Genomic DNA, 19,297 nt, shown 5'->3' on the forward strand with positions numbered 1-19,297 from the left:
AGGGAAGGTGGTTGTAAGCTGGTTTGATTCTTCCTTAAGTGGTGGAGCAAGTCAGCATATAAAAACCAACTCTTCTTCTTCTTCTCTCTCTCTCTCTCTCTCTCTCTCTCTCTCTCACACACACACACACACACACACACACACACACACAGAATTCCATCCTTTGCAATTAAAATGGGAGTGGCCTATCTTACATAGATAAACAACAACAGTAGTTAGGGTTGCCAACCTCCAAGTACTAGCTGGAGATCTCCTGCTATTACAACTGATCTCCAGCCAATAGAAATCAGTTCATCTGAAGAAAATGGCCACTTTAGCAATTGGACTCTATGGCATTGAAGTCCCTCCCCTCCCCAAACCCTGCCCTCCTCAGGCTCCACCCCAAAAATCTCCAGGTATTACCAAACCTGGAGCTGGCAACCCTAACAGTAGTGGTAGTAGTAGTAGTGGTAGTAGCAGCAGCAACAATAACAATGATAATAATATAACTACAAGTTCATATTTTTGTGTAGTCTAGGGGAAGGTGCAGCTTCTAATGGGCCAGTGGCAGTCAAGACAGGGAGTGTCCTTCGTGCTACAGCAAGTTGCAGGTTGTTGCCTGGTGCTAGCAAGTCTGCTCCAGTCAAGCAGTCATCGTATGGTTCAGTAACATCTCGAGTAACGTGCCAATTGCAAATCTGGGTGCTCTTCAGCAATATGTCATTTGAAAATTACAAGGGCCCGATGCCAGGTAGGCCTTCCCGAGGCTCTTGCTCTGAAATCTTCCTTCATCACCACCACCCTGCCTCACCCTGTGCCCCTGCCAACAGAAGGCAAAAAACAGTCAGTGTGCTTGGCAAACTGGGTAAAAGTGACAGCTACAGCCTGGGAGTCTTGATGGAGAGCCACATAGGTTTTTGTGGAGATAGTGGAAGAATATCCTAACTCTGTGAAGTGCAGATGCTGTGGGGAATACTTCAGTGCTTGAAGCCTCCTTAAGGATTAATCAGTTTTGATGATGAAAGAGCAATCAGTATTTATTAGCTGGGATGATCATGGGATATATAGACTCAAGCTCGTGAGGGCCATTTGGAACTGCTTGGCTCATTGCAAATGTACTCTCCCGTGATACAGAAGCATGCAGACCACTAAGCAACTGAAGCCCACAATGGAAATAAATCCTGACCTAGAAAGCCACTGGTGGTATTTTTTATTTCTTTATAATTTATTTTGGTTAATGAGTTGGATCCAAAGATTCTGTTCTGTTACCAGAGGAGCCTTCCTTGGACACGAGGTTGCTGGTAAACCGAATCTCTCATGGTATACTGTCCTAGGCTTCTCCAGGCACTCCATAAATGGGAAAAAGAGCCTCAATTCCATGATGGTGATTACTGGAAAAAAAACATGGTAGACTATCAGGACATGTGCATCCCCCAAGTGGACTAAGAGTGCTCCCAATAATTGGTTCAGTTTGGGGAAATGGGACAAGGGGAAGACTTAAGCTGTTCTCCACCCACACCACAGTCCCAATTCAAATGGGGGTCCCATGTGCTTAGGAAATTAGTTCCTAGCAGAGTGAAATATGGTTGATGGTCTGAAAGTTGAGTGAGTAAACGCTGACCTGATCCATTGTCTAGTTTGGTCCTAAAACTAATAGCTGGGAGCCACCTTGCCACAATTCTCTCCACTGCAAAAGCCTTTGGCCTCGCCCATTTTTAAGTACCTGCAACTGGAGGAAGACACATTGCTGAGTCTTGTTCTTACCAACAGGTAGTGGCCATTTCCCCACAATTCATTATTATTATTATTGTTGTTGTTGTTGTTGTTGTTGTTGTTGTTGATGCCCCACCCTCCCTGGTCACTGCCAGGCTCAGGGCAGTTTCCAACAATAAATACACAGGTATAAGTGTGTGTGTGTGTGTGTGTAAAGTGTCTTCAAGTCGCAGCCGACTTATGGCGACCCCTTTTGGGGTTTTCATGGCAGGAGACTAACAGAGGTGGTTTGCCAGTGCCTTCCTCTGCACAGCAACCCTGGCATTCCTTGGTGGTCTCCCATCCAAATACTAACCAGGGCTGACCCTGCTTAGCTTCTGAGATCTGATGAGATCAGGCTAGCCTGGGCCATCTAGGTCAGGGCACAGGTATAACTACAGAGGTTAAAAATATATAAAAACTATAAAACTAAACTCAATTTAAAACATAAAAGCGCCCTTATTCAATAGCTCCTATGAAATATTCACTGAGGAGGTTAGCAAGGATGAAAACCAGCGAGGCAAATCACCTCCAAGTAGGGTTGCCAACCTATTACAACTGATATCCAGCTGATCATGATCAGTTCACCTGGAGAAAAAGGCCGCTTTGGCAATTGGACTCTATGGCACTGAAGTCCCTCCCTTCTCCAAACCCTGCCCTCCTCAGGCTCCACCCCCAAAATTCCAGGTATTTCCCTACCGGGAGCTGGCAACCCTGGGTGTAAGGAAGAGCAGGGAAAGGGGCAGGAAGTCTAGCTGATCTACAACCTTTCGCTGTCCTCAACCATATGCCTGGCGAAACATCTCTGCTTACGTGCCCCACAGCATCACTATATTTAAATTTTATAGCAGCAAGCACCTAAAACATACTTGATATGCTATGCAGTTTGTCCACAAGAGAACACAAATAACATGAGGCACACACTTTCAGTTACGAAGGATGAACTTTGTCCTTGACACTTGCTTATTAAAACAATATATTAAAGCATATTGCCTTACATTAAGACATAGTGAAACTGAGTAAGGTTATAAAAATAGTTCCTTGCAGGTTCTGGTTTCTACTATCCCTTAGTTCACAATCATATAATAATCCCATAGTACATTTAAGCAAACACTGGGGATTGGGAGGGGTGGGGAAATGAGCCTTGGGATAAGGAAAGCATTGCCTGCCAGTAGTGGCTCTTCTGTAGTAAAGATAAGAATTTCAAGGGCCTTCTTCCTGGGATTGAAGGGAGAGACAGGGTGTGGATGTAAAGTATTAGTAAAATGGAGAAAATCCAGAAGTGAAAGCAGTAGAGGTACAGACAATGAGATAAACTAATGTATACTAGGAGAGTATTCGGTAGTACAGCTGTGTCACCGCAAGCAGGCCCTGCAGGTAGTCCAGAGCGGGGCACTAATTCTTGCTCACTTCCTTAGCACAGGGTTGCTGTCCATTTGTTCCCATGCACGCATACTATGGTTGCCAGGTCCCTCTTTGCCATTGGCAGGAGGTTTTTGGGGCGGAGCCTGAGGAGAGCGGGGTTCGGAGAGGGGAAGGACTTCAATGCCATGGGGTCCAATTGCCAAAGCGGCCATTTTCTCCAGGGGAACTATCGGCTGGAGATCAGTTGTAATAGCAGGAGATCTCCAGCTAGTACCTGGAGGTTGGCAACCCTAGATATTATATATGAAGCCACTGTTGCTGGGCTTGCTTACACTCCGGGTTCATCCAGCTAGCTCCAGTTAACTCTGGAGCCTGCATTCATACATTGTGGGTAACCAGAGTTTGCTTTAAACCGGAATTCTTTCATTGAATTCTTTGGTGACAAGTGGTTTTTGTCACAATGTCAGCTCTGTATCAGCATACAGCAATGTCTGAATGCAGACTAGGTCTTGAAAACAGAAATGAGCTGTGTAAACATTGTTTAATACTGCCCTTGTTTTTCTAACTGGGTGTTAGGTGATATGCCAGCCGCCAGTGGTGTGTCTTCAAACTGTCCACACTCTGTTTTGTTGTGATAACACTCAAGAATACTCGTGTTGCGCGAAAATCAGGCTGCTGGTGCTTTTTAAAGTTTGTATGGATCCCATTTGCATTATGCTGCCTTAATTGGTAAAACAATACTTCAAATAAAAAGCAATAAAAATACTAATGTTATTTTTATATTGCCGAATGTTTAATATGTATGGATTATTATGCATGAGAGTAAATTGTTATCACCCAGTATATTGCCGCCATTAAGGAAGATTAATGTTCATTTATCTAGAATAACCTGAAAGGAACTTAATATTAGTATATGTTGAGTGTCAGGGCTGAACAGTTTATTGCCTTTTTAGAGTATTGTGAACAGGATATAACATAATAATATAACCAAGGAATTCCAGGGTTGCTATGCAGAGGCAGGCAATGGCAAACCACCTCTGAACGTTTCTTGCGTTGAAAATCCTAGGAAGTTGCCATAAGTTTGCTGCTACTTGATGACCACAAATTAAAAATAAAATAAAATACAGTAACAGTGCTAATGTGGACAGATCAATGTGGCAGGTAGGACTGTGTGGGATGTGTAGAGGCTCAGAAGGCCGAACCAAGGAAAACACAATTCATCTGATGATGTGGGTTGCCATTAAGTGTTCTCTCCATGGCAAGATCCCATGCTGTCCAAGAAGCATCTGAATTCAAAACCCATGTAGTCAAAATCAGTTTTTCAGTGTTACTCCTCTGAAGATGCCTGCCACAGCTGCTGGCGAAATGTCAGGAAAGAAAATTCCAAGACCACGGTTACACAGCCCGGATACCCTACAAGAACCAGTTGCACCTCCCTTCGTGATTGGGAGAAGACTGAGTTGTAAAGACCGAAGCAATTATCCCTGCCCATATGGTTTTGTATCCAAGCACTTACGATAGTGGTTTAGCAGCTTACCACAGGAAAGCAACTTCCATGTTGCTAGTGTTAAGTGTCAATGGGGCCCCAATCTGACTCTAGTCCTTTGTAGGGCAGGTTTCTCTCACTGATCTTCTGAAAAGGTGAACATAAAAAGAAGAGTTCGTTTTTATATGCTGACTTTCTCTACCACTTAAGGGAGACTGAAACCGGCTTACAATCACCTTCCCTTCCCCTCCCCACAACAGACACCCTGTGAAGTAGGTGAGGCTGAGAGAGCTGTGTCTAGCCCAAGGTCACCCAGCTGGCTTCATGTGTAGGACTGGGGAGACCAACCCGGTTCTGCAGATTAGCGTCCGCCGCTCATGTGGAGAAGTGGGGAATCAAACCCAGTTCTCCAGATCAGACTCCACTGCTCCAACCCACCGCTCTTAACCACGCTGGCTCTCATAAGGCAAGGTATGTGCACAAACAATGTGAGTAAAATATCTCACCGGAATCAAGGTGTTTAGGTGTGTTTAACATAAAAGTGCCCACAAAGCAGTAGTTTGGATAGTTGATCCCTGTGTGATCAAGAGAATGTCAGGGAAGTGGATACAGTGATGCCTTCTACTGAATTATTATTTGATGTTAAAGAAAAGTTGACACCATCCATCCAGGACAGAGTATCCCACAAACCTGCAAACGCAGCATGACCTCCTAGCCAACATAAGATGTGGTTTTAAAGCCCCATGAAAGTTGACTCAATTGCTCCCAAAGATTTTCTGTTAAGATGATATTACCTAATGTGTAGCCAAGTGGAAATTAAACTTTTTTTTTTTTTACTCTGGAGACAACAAAGAAATGCAACTGCTAAATAAACAGATGCATGGCAGCAAATGTATATAAATGAGGCAGGGATTCATGCTGAAAGTACCCAAGAGAACCTGCAAACTCCTTGTGGCTGAAGACATTTTATTACAAACATCGTGAGCCATCTTTAGAAAGATATCTAAATATATTTCATGGTTGCCTGGTTTCATTTTTTTAGTGCAGAATTCTTACAATTCCCCATCCCTTAACCCCACCCTCTCTGTGTGTGAGCTTTTGGTTATCAAAATGCTTTTACAACCTGCAGCAATGCAAACAGAAACTAGCCAAAGCATCAGCCTGTTCGTGGCAAGCCGGGAAAGAGCTAGAGACAGCTCTGTGGGACTTGTCAAAGTGCTTCCATTTCCCCAGTCCTTATGAACTGCATCTGGACCAATGCAACAAACCTTCATGGTTCCTTTGTACCAGTGAGAGTCATAGGATCTCATATAGGGTTGCAACCTCCAGGTACTAGCTGGAGATCTCCTGCTATTACACCTGATCTCCAGCCAATAGAGATCAGCTCACCTGGAGAAAAATGGCTGCTTTGGCAACTGGACTCTATGGCTTTGAAGTCCCTCCCCTCCCCAAACCCCGCCTTCCTCAGGCTCCACCCCAAAAACCTCCCGCTGGTGGCAAAGAGGGACCTGGCAACCCTAATCTCATATAAGGTGAGCTTTGTTCTTCCCTAGAGGCAGTTCCGCAGTGTAGCTGGGTCAGCTCAGCTCAAGTCAACTATGGCATCCAAATCAAGACCCAGGACCAGCAGAAAGGGGTAAGATGTGCTCGTGCTCCTGGCTGCCCCTTATGCTGGATCCTCTTACTCACCCCCTCAGTGAGTAAGAGCATCAAGCATAAAGATGGAGCTGTAAACAGCAGTGAAAGTGGACATGAACAGACAAGTACCAGCAAAACATTATGGCACTCTTGAAAAACCTTTCATGGGGCTGAGAGCCCCAACAAAACATTACGGATGTGTTGTCAAAACATCTCATCCACTTTTATCACTGGGTGCAAGAGTCCACTGGATAATGTTAACTTTTATGGGGTTATTGAAAAGGGTTCTGTGAGCACTTTAGAGACTGAGATCAGCCACGTTGTTTTCTTCTTTCTTCTCCCCCCCCCTTTTGTTTTAGTGTAAAATGGAATTTCACAACCCACCCTAAGCTTAGGGTACAGGGTGGGTTATAAATAACGATGATTTATCCTTCCATCAATGTTAGGCACCAAAGACACTCATTTCCCTTCCACCATCCTCTGTTTGGATAACACAAGTTTCATCCTAACCTTCTTGGACAACTGAGGTTGCTGATTCTGTTGAAGAAATGGGCTGAGCGAGCCCTTCCCAGTCATGTGAATACAGTATCATTTCCCCATCATGTTATAAGAGGAAGTACAGCTCATAAAGACTAGAGGAACGTTACCAGAAGCTCGAGATGCATCAGTTTATGATACTCATTACAAGTAGACTTCCAAAACAACGTCCACATTAAAATGCATGTAAGACGGGTAAAAACAGGGTTGCTTTGGGTGACCCCAAGTCCAGTAACAATCTAATGGGGAGGGAAATATCATTAGCATGGTCCCACGCTAGAAACTGAAACCTGAACAAGGATATGATAACCATCTTCAAGTACTTGAAGGGCTGTCATATAGAGGATGGTGCCGAGTTGTTTTCTGTTGCCCCAGAAGGTTGGACCAGAACCAACGGGTTGAAATTAAATCAAAAGAGTTTTTGTCTAGACATTAGGAAGAATTTTCTAAGTTAGAGCAGTTCCTCAGTGGAACAGGCTTCTTTGGGAGGTGGTAAGCTCTCCTTCCCTGGAGGTTTATAAGCAGAGGCTAGATGGCCATCTGTCAGCAATGCTGATTATATGACCTTAAGCAGATGATGAGAGGGAGGGCATCTTGGCCATCTGCTGGGCATGGAGTAGGGGTCACTGGGGGTGTGTGAGGGAGGTAGTTGTGAATTTCCCACATTGTGCAGGGGGTTGGACAAGATGACCTTGGTGGTCCCTTCCAACTCTATGATTCTATGAAGGAAGTGCTGAAGTCCCTCTGTAAGCAATGAAGGATGCGAGTCTAGCCTCTCATGGAACCATTTCTGAGCTCAGGTGACCTGTCTAGAGATCAAGGCATGACAAATGGATGATTCAGGCAGTCAAAGGATACAACAACGTTAACAGTTGCGTGCGATGCCTGCTCTGTGGAGTCACTCTGACCAGGCTGCTTCACTGCCCTCGTGACCTTTCTCATTAGCTTGCTGTTAATCAAAAGAGCAACTCTGCCAGAGGTCAGGGGAGGCATAGATGAATAGGAGTGCTATCAGGCTCTGTTATCTGTGGTTTCCAAAAGGATTTTAAAATCATGCATCTGTCTGGTCTTTCTAGAATACAGCACATTTGCATATGCTGAGGCAAAAATGGCAAGTTGGAACAGCAGCTTGACTCACAAAGACAGAAACCTGTCCCACAGGGTTGCTGAAGTTTAGCACCTATTTGTGTGTGTGTGTGTGTGTGTAAAGTGCCATCAAGTCACAGCTGACTTATGGTGACCCCAGCAAGAAGCTTTCAAGGCAAGTGAAAAGCAGAGGTGCCGTTGCCTTCCCCTGCAAGGCCTTCCTTGGCGATCTCCATTCCAAGTACCGACACTGCTTAGCTTCCGAGATCGGACAAGATTGGGCTATACCACGCCTTCAAAGAGGTGCATGGGAGACTCAAGAAAGTGGATTTAGAAATGTCCTTTCCTTTCCGTTTATCCCTTAGAAGCTCCTTGATCAATTGATCTTGAGCAGCATATATCTAGTGTTGGAGGGATATAAGGATTGAAACAAATCTTGCCACTGACAATGTAGCCTTGTGGTCCCTATCGCTTAGTAAAAAAGGCATTATGTCAGTCACAGAGGCATTGGATGATTTAGAAATGTAGCGGACATCTCAAAAGACCTCTCATTAGTCATTACAAAAATAAAGAGGGTCTAGAACGAACGTGTATTCAGGCATCACAAACAAACCAGTTTGTTCCTGATAAACTCAAGCCTAGTTGACTTTTGGTCTTATGCACACCTTCTCTCGATCCACCTTCCACTTGTAGAGCCATGGCTGAAAACTTCCTGGTTTGATCCAATTGTTATGACTAAATTTAGACACCTTCACACATAATTGTGTGTGTGTGTGTGTGTGTGTGTGTAACTGGGACTCAAAACAGTAGCTTAACCTTCATTTAGAATCCCAGTCACTGGGGGTGGGGTGGGGGGAGAAGCAATTCTAATTTGTTAAGCCATCCAGAGCCAGCCATTATGACAAATTGTAGTTAGATCAAAGACTTCCCAGACTAGGAAGTCTTCAACTGTGGCTCTACTCATGAGTGGGAGGAAATGTATGAACCTGAGAATAACCCAGAATTGAGCTCATCACAAACATCCCAACCGACTACTGCATAAGATCGACATGGGAATCTGATGAGAATGTGGGTTTGCATGTGGTGTTCCTGTTCACAATTTCCACATGTTTATTTGGGGTTAGGTATATAGCCTGTGCATATACACTATATGAACACAATGCTCTTTCTATGCCAGTGGGAGCCCTGGAAAGTGAGGGCTCCTTGTTGTGCACATGACCCCCCAGCATGCAAAACGTTGCAGTGTGCTTCCAGGCTCTTTTTAGACCTTCAAAGTAACATGCCGGAGCCAGCACAGTATGGACGAGCCTGCTGCTCCCCTCTATGCATTGAATTATAGTATGAAAAGGGATTAAAATGCAGCTTGTGAGAGTTCTGTCTTGAATTATATCTGTTTACTGGGCAGGTAAAGAACATGGGGTTAGATTTAGCCCATGATGTTTTCAGAAATCAAACAGAAGAAGAGTCCAAATATTAATGGATCAGGTCCTACGAATTGTGTAGTTCACAGAATGGATATCTCTCTCCATGGGCCTGTGAAAAGCTAGTGCTGAGGGTTGGAGGACCCTCAGTTACAGGGTGGGGTGAATCATGAGGAGGAGGCAACTGGTAAGGAAATTGGCAGCTCCGCTCTTGCACAAGCTGGTCTGTGAATGGAGCAAGAAACCATGCAAGACAATACCCATGCTGATGCATGAAAGGCAAATAATTACCTTTGCAATCTGTGTGCAGAATTACCTCCTTGAGATGTCTGGAAACATTGTTTTTGATTCATGTCTCACTATATCCCCTGAGGAGACTGACTGACTTGGGACTCAGCAAAATAAGCGTAGGCTGCACTTGAGTGGGCCTGGCTGCTACACACATCTTGGCTGAGAAAGAGAAGATGGGTGTAATGTACAACTAGTCATTGTCAGCTCACACTTTCTTTTCCCAGGTGATAGCAGCTGGCAGCTTAGGAGCAGTGGAGAATGAGGTTAGTGAGCACCCCAGGGTTCTAATTAGCAAACAGAAATGTCGCCAGCAAAGAACCTTGGACAAATATTTGTGAATCGTCCATGGGTTGTACACACAAGCCGGAGGTGATGCTGGCACTCTGAAAAAGACAATTCCTTCCATGTCCTAGGCCCAGACAGAGTGCCAGCTTGCATCCCGGCCAAGATCCACGCAGGAACTTGAAATTCCCCTTTGAAGCAGAAGATCAGGCAATCAGGGCTTCTCTTAACCATTCCACCTTGAACCTTTCGGCCAAACCCACCCCCAGTGTTTTGCCCCACAGAGGCAGCCCACCAAATCCAGATAGGGATGTATAGCCTCTAGCACAAGAAGTGGAAGAAACTATTCCAGGGATGATGAGGCAGCTTTGGAAGGGGAGCTGCAACCAAGGCAGAGGAAGGGTAGTGGTGTCCTATGCAAATTATTCAGTCTAATATATGCTGCCCAGTTTGATTACTTATTTTTCCTGATTTTCCTGTTGGATTATTCATGGAATATCTGTAATTTTATTTATCCATGCTACAAACTGTTTAAAGGGTGAGAAGTAAGACCTGCACCTTTGCAACCTATTTTCTTCATTATGGCTTTTCCATGCCTTAGACAGGTTTGAGTTTTGACTGTTGGTGCTGTTGCTTGAGTCCTGTTGCATTGGTTATTGGAGGTCCTTGCTGTCTGAGGGATTTAAAAAATATAATCTGCCTTGATTCTCAGGAAGAAGGGTAGGTTGTAAAGGAAGTAAATAAATATAAATATAAATAAATGGAGTGAGAAAGGGACAGGTGGATCACAGTGTATTGGGCATTTTGGAAAGGTTGTCCAGGACCATAGCCAGGATGGCGTCACTAGGTGTACTGCACTCGTTCTCCTGGTCTATGAGTTTTGCAAAGAATAGGAAGTTGGACCCAGCAGGAAAAGTCACAAGAGGAGTTGGCAGAGTGGGTATTTCCCTGCTTCCTCCTTCCCCAAGCAGCCTGCGGTTTGCCTTGAAACCCCTCTCTGAGGGTCAAGGGACTATGAACAAAATGCACGACAGTATGAAGGACTGCAACAGCAAAAAGTACAAATAGGAAATAATGTGAAACAATTTTAAGAGCTAGCATAGCAGAGTGGTTAGAGTACTGGACTAGGATCTGGGAGGCCCAACTTCAAATCCCCACTCTACCATGGAAGCTTGGGCCAGGCACACACACTCAGCCTAATCTACCTTACAGGGTTGTTGGGAGGATGAAATGGAGGAAGGAAGAGCTCTGGGTTGGATCTAACTAGTTTTTCTGCAGGTCAAAAGGGAAGGCAGGCTTCCCTTTGACCAACAAAAAAGGTTATGGTGGGGGTTATGGGACCTGCATGTACAAAAGCTGGGTGGGATGCGGGGGGGGGAGTAAGGAGGAGAACTGGGTGAAATGGAGTGAAAAAGTGGGCTGGATCCAACCTACAGTATGTATGCTGCTCTGAGGGTGGGATAAAAAGTACAACATAAATACATTTTTTGTTTTCCTTCCATGTTTGCATGCAAGAAATTATGTTAGTGTGGAGAGACATGCCAGTGAATTCTGACATAGACACAACACAGATGGGAAGAAGCAAATATCCATGTTCAGCTGCTTGAGGATTGATAACATAATGTCTTCTAGACCACTTTCCATATTTTTGGTGCCCTAAGAAGATGATCACGTCATGAGACGACAAGAGTCACTGGAAAAGACAGTCATGCTAGGAAAAGTTGAGGGCAGCAGGAAAAGAGGAAGACCCAACAAGAGATGGATTGACTCAATAAAGGAAGCCACAGCCTTCAGTTTGCAGGATCTGAGCAAGGCTGTCAAAGATAGGAAATTTCATTCATAGGGTCGCCATGAGTCGGAAGCGACTTGACGGCACTTAACACACACACACAAGAAGATGAAGAGGAAGAATGGCAACTACCCATGGTGAGTAAAGGGAACCTACACATTCAGAGTAGGGTTGCCAGGTCCCTCTTCGCCACCGGCGGGAGATTTTTGGGGCGAAGCCTGAGGAGGGTGGGGTTTGGGGAGGGGAGGGACTTCAATGCCATAGAGGTCAATTGCCAAAGCTGCCATTTTTCTCCAGGTGATCTGATCTCTATCAGCTGGAGATAAGTTGTATTAGCAGGAGATCTTCTGCTACTACCTGGCAGTTGGCAACCCTAATTCAGAGGCAACAAACCTCTGAAACTTAGTGCTAGGAGGCAGTGGCAGATCTACTATGAAACTACTGAAGCTTAAGCTTCAGGGCCCTTAATCCCGGCCAGAAGGGCCCTGAATAGGGTTGCCAGCTGCCAGGTAGTAGCAGGAGATCTCCTGCTAATTCAAGTGATCTCCAGCTGATAGAGATCAGATCACCTGGAAAAAAATGGCTGCTTTGGCAATTGAACTCTACGGCATTGAAGTCCCTCCCCTCCCCAAACCCCGCCCTCCTCAGGCTCCACCCAAAAAATCTCCCGCCGGTGGTGAAGAGGGACCTGGCAACCCTAGCCCTGAAGCAACTTTTTTGGAGTGATTTTTTCAACAAAATCGATGGAGTTTGTTATTAAAATAAGTCTATTTTAGTGATAGAATCATAAACCTATGTGTTGAAGTACTTAAAATTGACCTTAGAATATGCTCTAATACCCATTTCATATGGCCTCAAAATGTCCCTGTAATTGGTCAGATTTCAACATTTTCTTGGGGGCTTGCAGTGCTCAAACCCCCAGCTGTATGGGCTCGCTGAGCTCACCAGAATCTATTCATAGCCTGCATTTTGGCAGCTTGATCCTTGAATCCTTCGTTGGTGCACAGCTTAATAGTTCGATAGCTCAGCCCTTAGGCTAGAGCCAATCGGAACCATAAAAAGACATCTGAATTCTCAATTCAGGCTGCACTCGTCTCGCTTGTGCATTTTAACACCAAAAATAAGATTTTCACCTCTTTATCCTAACGAGCCCCCCTCTGACGACCTTCTACCTCTCTACTAGAAAATAAATACATCTGCCATAGAACAACCCCGCTGAAGAAGATAACAGCAGTTACCCCAACCTTGTTGCTGGTGGGAAGGTGCTCCCTGTATTGCCCATTTTCAAGGGCTCCACCCACCCCCTGTTCTCCGCCATTTGGGCCTCGAGATCCTTGCAAGGGCTGCAAGGCCCTTTGGACCTTGTTGGATATTGCCGTATTGTTGCTGGTTGTGAAGGGGCCCCCATAACAGCTCAAGCTTCAGGGTCCCAAAAATGTAGGTCCGCCAGTGCTAGGAGGCCTCTAGATTCTGTTAGTTGCCCCTCCAAGGCAACTGGATGGCCATTGTGTGAAACAGAATGCTGGACTAGACAGACCACTGGTCTGATCCAGCAGGCCTCTTCTTCTGTTCTTATGATCAAAGCCTGTTCTTCTTTCTGCAACATCCTTTCTCAGCAGCTGTAGAACTTAAGTGATGTGCTGTCAGAAGTAAAAGAATATTCATAGTGGAAAATTTCTCAGATCTACAAAGAAAGTCAATAATCAAAGAAGGAATATTAAAAACCACTTTAAACAAACCTTGAAAGCCAGTGTTTTACTTCTCTGCCCCATTTTTCTTCTTTTTTTAAAAAGAAACTGTTGATTTGATTGTTTGGGCCAATAAAAATTATCACATTAGAATCTTAGAAATACATTTTGCCTGTGGGTCTGGCTGAGAATCAACCAAAAGCAAAACACAGATGTGGTATGATGTAGGGTGGGCATTTTCTTCAGCACCAAAGGCCCCACTGAAAAAGAGAAGGATTTTTTTTCTGTTGATTTGCATTTTTGGTTTCATAGTTAATATAGAATGCACATCATTTGGAAGGAAGGAGCTTGAGGAAATACCACAATAGAGTCAAATAGGCATGCAGAGAGAAAAGATGATGATTTTGTCTTAAGGTGAAAGGAGCGACATACTTTGAGGTACCTACAATCTCTCTGTCTCTGTCTCTGCTCTCTCTCTCTCTCTCACACACAAACAAAGACCCTATAAGATCTAAAGACAGAAACAATAGGCTTGTCTTAAAATGAGAAAATCCAGTGAGGTTCCAAAGAGTTTGCTTATATAATATAACAAGCAAGAGACCAGCAAGGACCTGCAGGGCACCCTCTTTCCCCCCGTACCTCTTTTTCTTCCCCACAATATTTCCTCGTTGCCTTCTCCTGGCAGCCCCCATATCCTACTCCTTTCCCCAGATTCAGACCCTCACTTTGCCATGGAAGCTCGGTGGGTAACCTTGGGCCAGTTATTCTCAGCTTAACCTCCATTTTATCTCCACATCAAGCCTGTGAGTTAGGTTAGGCTGAGCATGTGTAACTGGCCCGAAGTCACCCGCTGAACTGCCAATGCCATAGCAGAGTGAGGGTTTGAACCCCCATCTCCCAGATCCTAGTTTGAAACTCTAACCACTACACCAAGTGGCTTTTGTGAGTTGTAGGGTTGCCAACATACAGGTGGTTTAGCAAAAAAATAGCACTAATACTAAATAGAATAGCTGTATCAAACAGGTGAAACTTACCATCTCCAATGGTATCTTGTTAGCTACAGTTCCTGTTCTATCTTTGTTATTTGTTGCATATATTGTAGTATTTTTGACACTGTTGGCTTCTTGTAATTGTAAATAATATAATTGCACTTTTGCATAATTGTTGTGAGCCGAGTACTATTGTTTGATACAGCGTACAGGTGGTAGCTGGAGATCTTCTGCTATTACAACTGATCTCCAGGCGACAGAGATCAGTTCACCTGGAGAAAATTGCTGCTATGGAAGGTGCACTCTATGGCATTATACCCCATTGAAGTCCTTCCCCAAATCTCACCCTCCTCAGGCTCCGCCCCCACAATCTCCAGGAATTTCTCAACCCAGAGCTGGCAACCCTAGTGAGGTGGCTGCTGTTAAACAGTAGCAAGCAGCCAGGCCCAGGTAAGTCATGCAAGTCACATGGTAGCAAGTTGCCTGGTGGTTGTTTCTGGGCCTGGCCCTGATGAGCCCTCAATCAAAGGCGAAAACAGCCCTGGAAAGGGCCCCTCCCCAACCCCTGCCTTTTACTGACAGAAGCCAAGGTTTGAAGCTTGGCAATTAGGGTTAGGGGTGGAGGCAGGTGAGGGCAGGATTTGGGATGGGGAGGAACCTCAGTGGGGTATAATTAGGGTGGCCAGCTCTGGGTTGGGAAGTAACTGGAGATTTTTGGGGTGAAACCTGGGGTTTGGGGAGGAGAGGAACTTCAATGAGGTATAATGTTCTCTGTAGCTGGAGCTCAGTTGTAATAGTGGGAAATCTCCAGCCACCACCTTAGGGTTGCCAGGTCCCTCTTCGCAACCGGCTGGAGATTTTGGGGGCGGAGCCTGAAGAAGGCAGGGATTAGGGAGGGGAGGGACTTCAATGCCATAGGGTTCAATTGCCAAAGCGGCCATTTTTCTCCAGGTGATCTGATCTCTATCGGCTGGAGATCAGTTGAATTAGCAGGAGATCTCCTGCTACTACCTGGCAGTTGGCAACCCTACACCACCTTGATATTGGCAACCCTAGGTATAATGCCATAGAGTTCACCCTCCCGTGCAGCCATTTCTTCCAGGTGAACTGATCTCTGCAGTTTGGAGATCAGTTGTAATTCAGGGAGCTCTCCAGCCCCCCATCTGGAACAGAACCATTAAGACCTGCCAACCTCAATACCCCATGAAGAATTCTAACAGCTGGCCCATACAGTTGGTAATACCTGTTCCTCTGCTGGCCCTTCTGTTAAAAGTTCCCTTTGGTATAATAAAGGGATGCAGGAGCTTATTTTTTCCATTCATTCATTCATTCATTCATTCATTCATTCATAGAAACAAACAAATAAACAAACAAAGATGGGGCATTCTTCCTTACTGGATGGTGTAGTAGATTGGAGTATAAGGTTGCCAGGTCCCTCTTCGCTATCGGCGGGAGGTTTTTGGGGCAGAGCCTGAGGAGGGCAGGGTTTGGGGAGGGGGGGACTTCAATGCCATAGAGTCCAATTGCCAAAGCAGCCACTTTCTCCGGAGGAACTGATCTCTATCGGCTGGAGATCAGTTGTAATAGCGGGAGATCTCTTGCTACTACCTGGAGGTTGGCAACCCTACTGGAGTAGAGAGCAAAACTCCCACTGGTGGAGCCTCTACTTTGCATGCAGAAGGGCCTGCCGCTGTTGTCCAGATGTGCTCACAACTCCTTGCTGTCTGTGCTTCACGTGGCACCGATGCCACAGGTTTGCCACCCATGGCCTCATCACACGTTGGAGGTTTGAAGGCCCCAAATATACACTGTTGGGTTATACATCACTGGAGATAAGGATGCTGTTGCTTTTCAGCAGAGGGATCATTTGACACCACTCTGGGCCTACTGATTTGACAAAAAAGCTGTTGGCATCAAAATGAACTAGTGGCCCTTTGAGTCAGCCATTCCTAGCATACTGGAACAAAGTAAATTTCAAATAAGCATTCCTGCAGTTAAAAAACATACCATGTTAAGAAATGAATAGTCACGCTGAATGACAGCAGGGAGATCAGCAACCCCTGACTGGGCAGCTGGCACATCCTTCACTCACCATCTGGATAGCTGGCACCACGTTTCACTTAGCACTGTTAGTTACGGCAGCTGCATGCCTTTCATACATGAACTGGGCATTATTCAGTGGCAGTCACCATGTCAAACAGAATTAAATCTACACGCCCGTTATTATTCCTTGTTTTCCCCACCTCCACCCAAGTACCCCATATGGTCAGCCTTCTGTTTCAGGCCTACAACGCAAACACACACTCACACCACTCACTGACCCCTCTGTTTCTTTGTACACATGCAGCAACACCAGCAAAGAGAAGGCAGAAATACCCAAGATCAAGCATTCAAAAGGCCTATACATCATCAAAGGCCTATGATTCACCTCCCAGTCATTTGCCTGGGGCAGTTGAAGGCTATTCTCTCTCAAACTTCTTTCTCTTGTCTGGAAATTCCCCTTCTGATTCAAGCACAATAATTGGTGGGTGTGTCAAAGGGGAGACAGATGCTGCTGCTTTTTTTTAATCGCTGCTTCCTTTTTATTCTCTCTCCCGCAACTGCTCATCAAATTATGAGGTTTTTCTCGCACAAAGGCCAGGCAAATTTCCTTCAAGGAGGGAGGTATGAGCAGCAAGTGGTGCTTAACCAGAGATGGTGTTAAGTCTACATTTTACATGATTATGGATGTTACAATAGTGTCTGAACGTTCTGGCTGATACCCTGGCCTGTACTGTGTCAATGCAAAACCAGGTTGTGAAATATGGTATAAATGGCACAGTTATGGCCATACATTCACTCATCGCTAGGGTTGCCAGGTCCCACTTCACCATCGGCGTGAGATTATGGGGATGAAGCCTGAGGAGGGTGGGGTTTGTGGAGAGACTTCAATAATGCCATAGAGTCCAATTGCCAAAGCGGCCATTTTTTCCAGTGAACAGATCTCTATCGGCTGAAGATCAGTTGTAATAGCAGGAGATCTCCAGCTATACAGGAACCTGAAGAGGTCATTTTATTTCCGTTCATCCGTGGCAAGAAGATCTGCCTTAGCCCGGCTGCCTGCCAACATCATCGCTCTTTTGAGCAGGACTGTTATACTGGGACAGCTTCGGCATCCTCTGGACTTTGACGCTCCGCGTCTTTCAGGATGACAGATGGTTATTTGTCCACAGTTGATAGAAAGGTGTTTCTGTGCCTTCCAAATTTTGGTTTTGTGTTTTGTGCTTTGTGCTCAGTATTTAGACTTTGTAATTTGGATAACGAATATAGTAAGTTTATAGAGCCTTGTGCTGTACATTTGATGTGTTGAGTACCTGGAGGTTGGCAACCCTACCCATCGCACATGAGTCACACTGCCCAACCGATTGCAGCAGAGATGGTTTTTAAAAGACTATGATGGGGCAGCAGTGGCGGTGAAGAAATTATTTCCCCCCCTGTTGTTCCCACATCTGCCTTGACTTGATCAATTTAGCTTGACTCCACCCAAACGTTGAGTCGCCACGTGCCTACCATGTTGAGCTTGCCCTGCGACTCTTACAGTCAAAAGCTCTCATAGGATTCAGCTTCTGAGCAAGAGACCTCAGCGGGGCATAATGCCAGAGAGTCCATATGTCCAGAGAGTTAATATGTCAGGTTTCAGGTCAGTTTTAATTTGCTTGTTTTATTGTAAACCACTTTGAGCAAAGCGGCAAAGCGAGGTAGAAATATAATAAATAAATAAATAAAATGTTTCAAGTATTTCCCCCCCCCCGCCCCATATCTGATTACATGCAGTGTGCTCAGGCAAACAGTGACCCGTCGATTGCGCTCTGTGCCCTTGGACAAGATAACTAACTAGCCTGACTTTTCCATAGACGGAAATGGTTCAGTGAACGGAACTGCTTGGGGGAAATTTTCCTCAGCCGCAGGCACGAAGGACACTTTCTGGTGGGCCCTTTTTGTGGTGCCTTGTTTTTGCCGTGTCTGTCAGCCCAAGGGTGGAGTCCCTACAAAGTCTCTTCTACCATGAAAACACAAACCAAAGGGGGAAAATATCTTTGTTAGTACATAAACAGTGGAGGCTTTGGGCCAGACTCACAGCTGTATATTTTTGAAACTTGCTCACGCACAGCTCTGTTTACAGCTGTGCATGTGAGGTGAAATGTCATCAGGAGTCCACTGGTTTGTCTCTTCTCATGCGCCGTAAAGAGACACAAGAAGATGGCTGTGCAGCCATTGTGCATTTTGCCGCTTAAATTTGTACTATTCAATTGTGAGTGGCGGGTAATGATTGTGCATGGGGAGGTAAACTTAAGGTGGATAAGAAAACATACAAGAAGGGCACCTTTAAGAAGAGTCTGAGGGAAAGTCCTAAATACATGAGATGTAGGTCCACATATGTGGCGCCAGATGTGCTGGGCCCCAGTTTGGATCAGAACCATGGGACAAGGGGAGAGAGCTTTCCCCAGCATTAAAGTGTAAAGGGATGCATATTGGGGCAAAAAATCCCAACTCCATGTATACACTGATGGGATCTGTGCTGGCAAGTGACAGACCAAGAAAGGGATCTTGGGGTGGTAGTGGATAGCGCTATCTATCAGATGCCACTACATCTGATCGTTTTGATGTGCAACCTGTACTCTGGACAAGAGGCTACAGTTTGAACAGGATATGGAGAAACGGAATGGTTTCCAACTGGCAAAGGTGTCAGACAAGGATGTATTTTATCTCCCTATCTCTTCAATCTATATGCAGAACATATAATTAGGAAGGCTGGATTAGATTTAGATGAAGGTGGAGTGAAAATTGGAGGTAAGAACATTAATAATTTGAGATATGCCAATGACACTACATTATTGGAAGAAAATAGTGAAGATTTGAAACGACTACTGCTGAAAGTTAAAAGAGAAAGTGCCAAAGCAGGACTACAGCTGAACATCAAGAAAACAAAAGTAACGACTACAGGAGAATTACAT

This window comes from Euleptes europaea, chromosome 2, assembly GCF_029931775.1.
Source record: "Euleptes europaea isolate rEulEur1 chromosome 2, rEulEur1.hap1, whole genome shotgun sequence".
NCBI classification, from domain to species: domain Eukaryota; kingdom Metazoa; phylum Chordata; class Lepidosauria; order Squamata; family Sphaerodactylidae; genus Euleptes; species Euleptes europaea.